The sequence below is a fragment of the Girardinichthys multiradiatus genome, chromosome 18, assembly GCF_021462225.1.
Source record: "Girardinichthys multiradiatus isolate DD_20200921_A chromosome 18, DD_fGirMul_XY1, whole genome shotgun sequence".
Lineage (NCBI taxonomy): Eukaryota > Metazoa > Chordata > Actinopteri > Cyprinodontiformes > Goodeidae > Girardinichthys > Girardinichthys multiradiatus.
The window spans coordinates 10,577,533-10,588,445 of record NC_061810.1 but is presented as its reverse complement, the minus strand read 5'-3'; positions in this window follow the sequence as shown (position 1 = coordinate 10,588,445).

Below are 10,913 nucleotides of genomic sequence, written 5' to 3'. Positions count from 1 at the left end.
AGGTAAATGTTTGAGTTTTCTTACTCCCATTTTGTTCATTTTCTGCAGGGTGAGAACAATTTTTATTAATTATTCTTCATTTGGATTTCAAATAGAATGGGTAGTGTGTCCAACACATTTGCCTGTGTGACAATAAAGGCCATAAGGACTTTGAGCTTTACCCACTTATTTAAACACAGCAGTGTTATCTCTAGTGAAAACAGAAGGCAGGGGTGGAATATCTCCACTGAATTAAAACCTCTCAACAGGCCAGTAAAACAGTACAGTCCTGCAGGTCCAACTTTGATCTGGATACATTTAAATCTTGGACGTTGCCAGGGATAACCGTTTGAGAATCAACTCCAGTTGGACATCTGAATGTCCATCTGAATAGCTTGAAACCCTAAAGCAAGTGTCGTATTCCAGTCCTCAAGAGCCAGCGTTGTGTGTGTTTTAGATGATTCTTTGCTTCAACAAATTCAAATGGCCGAATTATCTACTCAGCATGTCATTAGGTTGTACAGAGGTCTGGTACAGCATTGTTTTAAACCAGTACACTTGTGGGACAGATGTAAAGGTTTAAAAGGTTTCATCCCATTCAGGGTTTACATGAGGATACGTTGAGGGTATTTTAGAAAGGTATATGCGACGGATCACTTAAAATTGCTACAAGGCGTGTGGGGAACTTTCTTAGGCATAGTGGGTTCACATTAGGAACAGTTTCTCAAACACGTTTTATAAATGTATAACACAAGTTTTCCAGACTATAGGAACAATAGACACTTTGGAACTGGTCATTGAGGAATCTAGTGGGGAATAAGGTGCTGTACAAGATGCCTGACAAGTGAAAAAAATTTCCTTTTTGGTGACTAAATCCCAATCATTAAACACATGGGTACAAAAGTAAAGAGACAAACTGACCTGCGTCTGAAACAAGTTCATGACGCTTGGGTATCTTAGGTTTCATGGTCGATGTTGGCTTTTTGAACCCTCAGCACTGTCCCCGCTCAGAGCAGATGTTATCCCCAGAATCTGAGCCAGATTCTCATACATTTATATGTTTTTATTTATATGTATTTCTAGGGTCTGTGAGAAAGATCTAAGCCTGATGGTCAGACTGCCACAGTTCGAGCGCTGTGGTTGGTGACATCAACAGAGTTGCAGTGTGATGAACAGAACCAGCTGAGTGCACCATTTAAAGACACACAGTAACACTTCAGCACTGATTTCTGTTACCTTTGATAAAATCTTGGTTTTGCGTTTATTCACAGAAAATGTCTTTTTTTTTTTTCTAGGTACTCATTCATACACTGTTGCTCTCCAGGAGCCTTCACCTTCTACCTCCTTAGTTTCAGTTTTAACCTCTGTAGCAGTTGCACTCTGTGATACAGTTACATCACCCACAACAGGCTGAGCCGCCCTGCTCTAAATTTAGACTCCAGCCTGAAAGTGGAGGAGCCTGTCAGAGAGCAGCCGGCAAGCAGCAACTGTCAGAGCGTCCTACAGTGCAAAGGTCTTCACTCCATTTGCATTTGCTGCTGAAGAGATGATTTTATGTTCTTTGTTCTTAGCAGCTCATCAGCATTATTATGTGTTTACCGTTAGAGGTGCAGCATGACGTAGCGGTAGACCAGGCGCTCCCATATACAGAGGCTTTTTCTCCTTGACGCATCCATCCGGGGTTTGACTCCAGAGCTCCGGATCTTTGCTGCATGTCAACTCCTTCTCTCTCTGCTCCCTTTGTCGTATGAATACAGGGAATAGAGGCCACTAGTGCCACAAAATCTTTTCAGGAAGTACTATTTTGACTACAGTTGGTGTGAAACTGTCATGGAAGGGGCTGATCTAAAGCTTATCTGTTCATTGACATCTCTTTGATGAAGCTAAAATTTCTGGCCCAGATTTTTGAGCCAGAGCTACTGCTGACTACTGATGGCAGACCATCTTCCCCGCCCATTTTTCTTTTTAAATGCACACTACAACAACACGCATCAATGGGTGGCGGGCTAGGGGGTGGCGTGGGGGCTTGCAGCATGTGGAGTGAAGGGGTTGTGTCCTCTTCTTGGATGTGGGGTCACCGGCATCTGGATCGGCTGAGCGGTGATGGTAGAGCTGAGCTGGATAATGTTTCTACCTGGGCTAACGTTTCAGTGGCAGAGATGTGGTGTGTCTGTGTGTGTGCGTGTTGCGGGGGTGGGGTGGGGGGCCTATTCCCTCCTTGCCACACTACCTGCCGTGCACCTTTCGGTAAAAAGGCAGGTAATACAAACATTTCTGCAGGTGTAGAACCAAGCAGGGTGTCATCTTGTATTCTCTTCATCCTTCTTTCTTTCCTCCATTCTATTCTCCTTCACTCCCCTTTTCCTTTTTGTCCCCCTTTCTCTCTTTCATGCTTCTTTTTTTTCCTTTCGATTTCTGTCTCCGTGTCCGTAACAATTGAAATAATCCCAAAGCAGTTTCTAATAAAGTTTATTTTTATGAATATCAAGCAGAGCTTTAAAGAATCAGCTGTAATGCTCCACTTGTGAAAGTCAGTCTGTTGGGCTTTTTCCTGGCACTCAGACAACAATTCTGAGTGCGTCTCTGCTGGACAGGACACGGTAAAATAAAATAAAAAAGATTTTCTATATGTAGCCAAGATTAATAAATCAGTGAAATGCAAATTTGGGTGCCCTATGGTCTGCTTTTAAGTTATATGTTGCTGGATGTTTGTGGTCCTATTTACTGTAGAATAAAATTATATTTATTAAAAATAAATAATTACATAAAAAATAAAGTCATCACAGCTTAGGGTTTGAAAGTCTCATAACAATGGCTTTAACTTGAAACAGCTGTGTCTCACAGGTTAAATGTGATGTTTTCAAACTAAAAATACTGACTTAGCATCATATTGGCACCTATACCAGCTGCAAAGCACAGTGGTGGAGGGCTCCTGATATGGGCTGCAGGATGTGGGCAACTTCCAGTCGCTGAGCTGAATAAACACCACCTTCTTTAAAAGACTCAGATGTCAGGTCTTCTATCTGACATTAGGTTGTTGGTGAGTTAGTATCATTAACAGGACAATAATCTTAGAAACACCAGCAGATTTACAACAATAATCACATCAGACCAAATGACTGTTTATCATGACTTAACCTGCTTAGATCCAAAAGGCATATAGCCCCAGAGCATGTTTAAATACTTAGATGCTTGTTAAGGAATTAACATTTCCATGTTCATCCCAGTTTTTATTGATATTGGTGATGTTAGCTTGCTATTTAAATGACAGAAGTTTTGTGCTTCCCAATATAGGGTAAATAGTCTTTGTGTTCCCATATAATTTTAAAGTTTTTGTTAGCCTCTAAGGTTCAAAGAACAAATGTTAAACCTTTGTCACCTTGAGAGATTTCCAGTGGCATCAACCTTTGGTTAATGACTCAAAGCATACCGGATAGATTTCAGTGAAGTCAGAGTAACTTCCTGATACTAATGTTTGAACATTGTTATTCAGTGTTGATTCAGTGGCTTTACCTGTGAAGTAATCTTGTGTGGTTTGTTTGATAGAAGCTGAACAGTTACCATTCCTCGCTAACTGAAGTAATCTTGCTGTTGTTTATCAGAGTATATTTTAAAATTCTAGTTCAAAGTATTTTTAAGTGTGTCCCAAGCTTTCATTTTCTTCTTGTTTCTCTGTGGAAGCTCTATGCCTCCTCTTAACATAAACTGACCATTAATTAAGATTAAAGTGTCAGGGAAGGTGTGACTGGACCTCTCGGAACGTGTTCGGTCCATCTTGTGGGATGTGCTGTAAAATGAGTGATGAACGTGACATACGTGATGTTTGTCCAGAGGACGAGGCTGATTTAGGGATGGAAGCTGGCACCGGTGCCAGCTCCTCTGGTGCCCTCTGTATGTCAAACCAGCTCCGCAGCAGAGACTGTGATAAAACACTTTAATATTTAGACTGGTAGATTGTTTACATGATGACAATACAATCTTTGCTGCCAAAAATATTTTGCTGCACCTGGACCTAATGTGTACACTTTTTAAATAAAATTTTTTAAAATCTGCTGCTATTCTAATTTTGAAAGACACTGTTTCCATTATGTCTTGATTTTTCTTTTATAGGTCATTAATTTTGTCCACTTTACAGTTATTTCTCTCCAGATTTTTAAATACTCACCTAAACTGTGTGGCTGAGAACACAAGCAGATGCTGAGTTAATGATAAGAGTAAGTGATAAGATGGATAAAACTATAAAAATTAAATGGGATAAATGTATAAATATGACAAACTACCAGACCGATAAGGGAAAACTGGAAATACATTTAAGCAAACTGAATTAACATATGCTTCTCACATATGAAGGCCAATGATCAAGCTCCAGAGATCTGATTGTTCCATATGTTCCTAACAGAGCACTTCGTTCTCAGACTGCAGGTTTACTGGTGGTTCCTAGAGTCTCTAGAGGTAGAATGGGAGGCAGATCCTTTAGTTATCAGGCTCCTCTCCTGTGGAACCAGCTCCCAGTTTTAGTCCGTGAGGCAGACACTCTGTCTACTTTTAAGGCTATGCTTAAAACTTTCCTTTCTGAAAAAGGTTATAATTAGAGCGGCTTAGGTTGTCCTGAACTATCTCTGTAGTTATGCTGCTATAGGCTTAGGCTGCTGGAGGACATAATGACCACTTTCACTCATTCTGCTACATTCTCGTACTACTGTCCAATTTTGCGTTATTTGCCGTTATTTTAGCTTTTAACTTTATGTTCTCTCTATTTTTTCTTTCTAGAAGCTACATCCAACCTGGCTCTGTGTTTAGCTGTAGAACCTTCCTAGAGGGGGGCATCGGCCAAGCTTCTGCTGCCAACAACTTAATGCTCACCTTATACAGATGATACACTTGGGGCTGTCTTTCAGTGTTTAACCCTGTTTCTCCTAGACATAGCTATTGGCTGAGCTTCTACTATGACTAACTGTATGTGCTCCCTTTCATACTCTAAACTGGAAAACTGGCTCAGAGTTCATCTGCTCAGTTGTCTTTCTTTCCTAGTTAAAGCCACTAAAGGAGCTACAAACCAATAATGTTTTACTTTTCCTTCCCATAGAAAGTACTTCTGGATCAGTGCTTCTTTGTTCTCTTTGTGTCTCTGCTCTGTTCTCTCAAACCCCCAGTCGATCGTAGCAGATGGCCGCTCCCACTGAGCCTGGTTTTGCTGAAGGTTTCTTCCTGTTAAAAGGGAGTTTTTCTCTCTACTGTCACTACATGCATGCTCAGTATGAGGGATTGCTGCAAAGTCGATGCAAGCGACTATCCAATCACTACATGCTCATCCAGGAGTGAATGCTGCTGGGTTTCCTTAGATAGAAAAACGTTTGAACCAATTTGAATAGTAAACAGAATATGACTGCACTGTTTGGTAGTTGAGATTAATTGGAATTTATGTACCTGACTTGAAATCTGTATGATTCGATTCAATCGATTTTGTAAAGTGCCTTGAGACAACATGTGTTGTGAATTGGCAATATATAAATAAAACTGAACTGAACTGAACTGAACTGAAAACAGTTATGAAACAAAAAATAAATCTGATGCAAAATAAACCAGGTGGTATACAAATCTTCTCTTTTACAACGTAATGTAATTTTTTGATTCAGTACAGAAGGCCTTCTTTATTTAAGAACACAATTCCTATTTATTTTCCTCTGTTAGGTAATGATCTAGTGTAGATGTTCTGCTGTAAACCTCTGTAAGGTGTGGACTTCGTGTTGGATCATTCTGTTGTAATGTGAAACCTCAAGAGGGCAGCAGGCTCCATCTAATCAGACAATACATCAGTCATCCTGAAAACATTTCCAAATTTCCACAGGAGATGGTCCTGCTGTACAAAACACGGTGCAACATTCCAGTCAATAACTGTTCCCCAGTGGGTGTGTTTTGATGGAGTAGTCAGTGGCGCTCGCAGCTCCATTTGCAGCCTTATCCGCCAGCTTCCTGTGGAAAACTGGAAACTGCCACAGTGTTCTGTTGTCAGAGCAAGATTCCTGCTCACAGAGTTGGATCTAGGGAACAAACGTCAATGAAATATTAGTAACTTCCTCCCCTGCTGTGGAGACAGCAGTTATTAATAGCCAGGGTTATTTTCAGGCAACACTTGTGAGATTTACTAAGCCCCGGCCTGATGTGTTCTGAGCAGGATCTGGTTACAGGGCTGTACCACTGATATATACGACAGGATGAGGCTGAAAAACGAAGCATTGCATGTACTGCATGCACCCTTCAAACTGCTCTGTGTTGTTCATGTGTCCAAGTGTGTTTAACACACATATTGTGTACAAAAGAATATGTTTATTTCCTCAAGAACAGCTCTGCTTTCAAAAAATATATATGTTCAAGTGAAATGTGTTAGCTGCCCAGCTATCAAAAGTACAATATGGTGCAAAGCTTTTTGGTTAATAACTGTTCATTAGTTTAATTCAATTCAATATGGTCCACTTATGTAGCACAATTGTACAACAATGACATCTTACAGCACTTTACAAAGTAAAAAGGTCCAGTCAGTCAGTCATTTTCTACCGCTTATTCCATAGTGGGTCGCGGGGGAGCTGGTGCCTATCTCCAGCAGTCTATGGGCGAGAGGCAGGGTACACCCTGGACAGGTCGCCAGTCCATCACAGGGCAACACACAAACAACCATGCACACACTCATTCATACACCTAAGGGCAATTTAGAGTGACCAATTAACCTAACAGGCATGTCTTTGGACTGTGGGAGGAAGCCGGAGTACCCGGTGAGAACCCACGCATGCACAGGGAGAACATGCAAACTCCATGCAGAAAGACCCCAGGTTGGGAATTGAACCCAGGACCTTCTTGCTGCAAGGCAACAGTGCTACCAACTGTGCCGTAAAAAGGTCCACTTCGTATCAAATTATATACAATCTTATTTCATTCAGGTGTTTTGAATGTATTGGGATACAAATCCCTTCAGTACAGTACAGATTGTGTTCAGTCCAACATAGTCAGAGCAGATTATACAAATGCCTGTTTATTGTTTGTCGAACGAAACCAGCAGAAGCCACCGGGTCTCAAATTGATGCATTCCCAGTTCTGCAAGCACATGGCTACAGTGGTGAGAAACAACTGTTTAAACGGGAAGAGACCCCAAACTAAACCATGCTCAGGATGAGCGGGATCTACCTCAGGCAGGTGTGGGTTGAAAGGACAGGAAAGAACTGTGCCAGGCATGCTTTCTATTAGAAAGAATAACAATGTAAACAGCAGCAAGAATCACAAACAATGAATACTTGAGCTTTTTGCAATATAGTATCGAATGTGTTAAAGAAGAAAGTTTTATTTCCAGTCTTCAAAGTGGAAAGGGTGTCCACCTCACAGACAAAAACTGCTAGCTGGTTCCACAAGTGAGGGACTTGAAACTAAAGGCTCTACATCCTAGTCTACCTTTGGATATTCGTAGGTATCCCAACACATATTCCTGGAGCACCCCCACAAAACGACTAAAGGGACACATTCATGTCTTCTTCACATAACACATGGGGACTGGACAACCAAACTCCCGTGTCCCTTATCAGCAACTCCATAGGAGTAAAGGTCTGGTTCACTGTTTTATAGCCAGGACCAAAGCCACATTTCTCCTCCTGGATCTGAGGTTCCACAATCATTTGTGGTCTTATATCCAGCACCCTAGAGTCCCAAAGAGGCTGAGAAGTGAGATGCTTTGATAGTTGAAACAGACACTCTGGTTCTCTTCCTGAAAAACTAGGACCACCACTCCTTTTCCTGTGCTTAGAAGTGGCACCACCGGGAGTGGGGTGTGGGTTGGAGAGGGCTTTGACCACCCCAGTGCCACACCCAAGATGTGGTAAGGTGTTGCTGTAACAACTGAAGCTGAGTTGTCCACGCAGCAGCGAACTCACCGGCCTTTCCCTTTAACCAACTGTTACTGCACTATTGTTCGTGTAGCAGTTCTTTTAAAAGTCTCCAAAACTTTTGATTTCATTTTAACAGCATGATTGAAAGTTTTCATTGTTACCCAGTGCTTCATAAATAGCTTACATAAAGATTATTATTTTAGTGTATACATTTTGAATCACTTTTTAATGTGTTTTATTTTGTAAAAAGAACATTCTGTTATTTTAAAGAATAAAACTATTGAAAATAGGTTTTGCAAGTTTAAATGCTTTTTTCTAGGTGGTCTGTAAAAACAAAACCAATGACAAATACTCAATGATAGTTTTTTTTGTAATTACTATAATCTATCAATAGGACAAAATTACAGCATTTTTTAAAGTCAGTCATTGGTTTTCATGTTGATGCGCCACCCTGAGATTTTTAATGGTCCCATTTGCCACCCAAGGCCAACCCACCCAGCACCAGTGTGCCCTCCCTGTGAAAACCTTATGGGGGTGCCACTGGTCCCCAGCACATATCAACAACAAATAGAAATACAGTACAAGTGAAATACACAACATTTATCAATATTCCACACAGGTGATGTCTCAGGCCTCCATACAACATTGAAGCTTGTCAACCACAACAACCCCACAGTGGCCAGATCCCTCAGCATCTCAAGAAATGTGTCCGCTCCTGTCCTGGAATTCCCATTCTTGTGGAGGAAGTGCCTTTTACGGTAATCCAGCCTTTATTCAGATGTTTAGGGATGAACTAAGGCGCCATAAAAGTAGCCATAAAGTGCCGTTCACGCCTTCAACTTAAGCAGCAAAGTGCTGACCTTATGAAGCTGAATATTAGAATGTTAAAAGGTAGCAAAGATTTAATCAAAGTAAAAGTGGTTACTGTTAAGAGTCTACATTGTAAAACATAGCATAGATAAATACAGTTTTATTGGTTGTCAGTTGATTTTACATTTTTTTTTATTTATTCAGTATTTAAGTGCAGGTTAGGATTCATTTATGCTTCTTTATACTCATGAAAGGCAGGCTTTCTGCATGGACATCCTTCATTACCTTAAGTCTTGTTACCACACACTATTGTTTCTTTTCACTTTCATTCCTTTCATAAAACAGCATTGGAAGCTGATCAAAGTGAAACTACATGTTCCTTTTTTAAAATAGTGCTGAGAGGAGACGTGAGTTCTCCAGGACTGTGTGTGTGCATGTGTGTGTGAAGGCTACAGATTTCCTGTTGATGCCAGGCTGCCGAGAATGCCTCCAGCTAGGGTCAAAAGTCAAAGGATGTCTCTGTCTGTCACTTCCCCTCTCTCAGCAGCAGAATGCCCATTCTGCCACTCACCCTAAAACACAGATCTCTGTTTGCCAAATAAAATCTTTAAAGCCCATATTAGAGTTAATTTAACTGAAACTCAGCCTTCATCTTTCCAAAAAGAACTCAGAGTGGCCGGAAATGAGATAAAATGTAATGTAATTGATTGCAGAATAACAGGAGGCAGTCTGCTCAGACCTGACAGAGCAAACAGAGACACAGTTATCAGACGTGTCAGGAAGGGCCTCTGAATTATGAATGTTTGTCTAGCAGTACGGAGCTGTTTATAATTTGCTGCCTCACACACAGCAGCGTTTGACCGCCATGTCACAGTTTAACCGTGAAATAACTAATAGATGCTATCATGGGATGGAAAACGTGTCTGTTTGTTTAGTGTAAAGATCAGGTGACGTCTATAGTTCTTGGAGACAGGAAGTGTTTCTCTGACACCAAGTCCTTATTTCTTTCTAGAAAGCATGTGTTTTCCGACCCTTGTTTGGGTTGTTGAGGAGAGGGTTAGTCAGTGATACACACACACACACAAACACATACACACACACACTAAATCTTCAGGGTGGATACAGAAAATGTCTGAGGCAGGATGCTGTTTACCAAATAGGTGTGTGTGTGTGTGTGTGTGTGTGTGTGTGTGTGTGTTCACTTCTTAGGGCCTTCTTTGGTATAATTACTCACCTTGTTGGGACCACATTGCAGTCAAATAATTGCTTGAAACTGTTCAGTTTTGCATTGAGGTTAGGTCACTGATAGGGTTAGGCATTAGTTTATAAAGACTAAGGCCATCAATGCAACTTAGTATATTGTCTTATTAGGACACTTGTCCAGATTTTTGTGTACAGTGCCTATTAAAAGTATTCACACCCACTGAAGTTGCAATCACAAAAACGATACATGGTTGTCAAATTTTCCTTCCAAATAAAAATCTGTATGTATGCAGCCTCCTTTGCTCTGATACCATCCACCAGTGCATCACAGGGCAACACAGAGACACATAGGACAGGCAACCATGCACATATACACTCATCCCTAAAGGCAATTTAGATTCATTAATTAACCTAACACTCATGTTTTTGGACAGTTGGAGAAAGCCAGAGTACCCAGAGAACACCCAGGAAGCCTAGTCAGAGTTATTGAGAAGATGAATGGAGCTAAAAACAGTAATAATTAAAGAAAATATGTTGTATATGACAACATATAAATATGGTTAAGTGTTCTGTGCCGGAATGAATTGCTGGCACAGAATTTAAAATTTTCTTTATCTAAAAACATCATTTTGAAGATTGAATTTGCAGGGGTTAAAGGGGCCTAAAACCTAGCCCAGCTGTCATCTGGTGAGAAGGTTAAGTCCTTCCTGAACAATGCCCAGGTCCATCACATCTAATACTTAGAAAACTGTTATGACATTATTATATACTTTAAAAGAACTATATCTCAGCCCACTTACTGACATCGGTTCTTTTTCTTTTATTCAATAAACATATTTACTTACACCTCTTAACAAACCCATATGTGTTTACTCACAGGCACGCACATCCACACACTTGTAGGACAAAAGATACATATCCTCTGCATGTGACATCCACCTCGAGTCAGGCTGAGCTCCATATCCTCCAGATGATCCTGCAGCCAACTAGGCAACATCCTCTGGCTGTAGCGAGGGGAAGCAGCCCTCACTGAGACTCAGCGCCCTGTAA